The 1,918-nt window shown below is 42.3% G+C and overlaps 1 protein-coding gene across 2 annotated transcripts in view; it reads right to left on the bottom strand.

Annotated features, from left to right (window-relative positions):
• Nucleotides 1-1,918, bottom strand: part of grin2ba (glutamate receptor, ionotropic, N-methyl D-aspartate 2B, genome duplicate a) — a 150,456-nt gene that overhangs the window by 28,760 nt on the left and 119,778 nt on the right. The gene's annotated exons all lie outside the window — the stretch shown is intronic.

The raw sequence follows: 1,918 nt of genomic DNA on the forward strand, positions 1-1,918 counted from the left end.
GTAATGTGTGTAATAACAACAGAGTGAAAACAGTGTAATTTCCCCTTGCGGGATTACTAAAGTATACATTATTATTATTAGCAACACAGTCATTTATTGCGGAACTTTCACTCTCCCCAGTTTAAGGGCCACAGTTTTGTGCTTAAACCACGCATATGCTTATTTGCACGTATAGAATCATATCTATCAATATCTTCTTAGGCTAGAGAGTGTGCGCCTCCCAAAAGAACCTTTGTGGAACACAGGCGTAATTCTAAAAACAGACACACAAACGGCCTGAAATTAACAAACAAAAACAATCCCAAATGAAGGTGAATTTTGCCATTGGCGGGGGAAACTGTCAATCTAACTGCCGCGTTGGCAGAACGGAGTTATTTGTTTTTTGCCACCGTTGCTCTATCAAATTTCAACCAAGTCCGCCATTTCCTTGGATTTGAGCTAAAAAAAAGTGGCTGCACATTACTTGGTTTAAGTGGCCAGCTGAAACAAGCAACCGACAAAAAGATGACGTTGATTCAAAGAGAAGTAAAAGAAGACGTTTTTAATACCAAGCTTGGCGACAACGGCACGGTTTGTGAGCAGCACAGAACAAACGTAGTGCAGGGACGGGCGTGTGTGTGGCTCAGAGAAAGCAAAGTTCAATTTGTTTGTAATCAGGACAAAAACCTTGAGCAATTAAAAAAAACACTAGTCATCAAAAAGCAACTTACACATGATAACAAACACACAAATAAATTGGCTGGTAAAAACCCCAGTGTAGCCAAAAAAGTTCCCTTCAGGCCCTGCACATAAACACACTTCGCTGTAAAATATGTAAACCGTGCGGATTTTGCATGTTCTCCCTGTGTTTTGGGGGGTTTCCTCCAGTGTCCTCCCACCACCAAAAACATGTATGTTAGGTTAGGGCTCCTGTTACTGCCCCCTGACCTAAAGGCACCAGCAAAAAGAACTGGAGTTGGTCCCCTGCGGCTGCCCTCTGCTCCTACGTGAAGGATAGGTTAAATGCAGAGGACGCATTTCGTTTCTCTGTGTATTCTTAAAACGACAATAAGGGCACCTTTAACTACTGTACACCTGACTACACCCACCCTAACAACACTCACGCTGAGACCTTTAGCAATTGCGTCGATGATGTTTTTCCATACAATAACTCGCCACAGTCTCACTGGACTGTGTGGTGGTCTGCGTGCTGTTTTCAAAAAGTCACAATTTAAGCAAATCCGACCACAAGTTGTGTCTTCCTCGCAATGTCTGAGTGTCAACAGGTCTGACTATTACAGAGATCATTTTTTAATGGAAGCCGGTGTATGTGACTAAGGCACCATCCTCTAACCCAGGGTCCCCTGCAAAAAGGGGAATCATTTATTGTCACAATAATACACTTTCTATAATTAAACATCAAAAAGCAAAACTCTTTACAGACGGGGGACCCTGGAACAAAATCTTTTCAAATGGGGGTCAGTGGTCTAATTTGTGTTAATTTAGGGCTCCTTGACACGGAAAACTTTAGGGTGCCACTGCTCTGAGTTACCTCAGTTACATTAAGACACTTTTCTGTAAAAAAACTAGTGAAAAAGCAACTTTTTGGCAGAGTCTGCAGCACAGGCATTTTGAAGCCTGATTTTGTAAAGATACTAAATAAATGAAGAGACAAGCATTCTTACTACATCTCCGCTCTGGAGCCTGGGCTGCAGCGTGTTGCTCAAAGGCACCTTCGCCGAGTTGATAATATCTAATCGGAGTAGCGCCTATAAAGCTTAAGTCGTAAAACGCCTAAAAAGGGAAAATCTGATTTGAGATGAAGATAAACAGACCGATACTCAAGGACCAATCAGGTACTACACTTACAGGATACAGCTGAATATGCACACACACACACACACACACACACACACACACACACACACACACACACACA

The sequence above is a fragment of the Etheostoma spectabile genome, chromosome 15 (assembly GCF_008692095.1).
Source record: "Etheostoma spectabile isolate EspeVRDwgs_2016 chromosome 15, UIUC_Espe_1.0, whole genome shotgun sequence".
NCBI classification, from domain to species: Eukaryota; Metazoa; Chordata; class Actinopteri; order Perciformes; family Percidae; genus Etheostoma; species Etheostoma spectabile.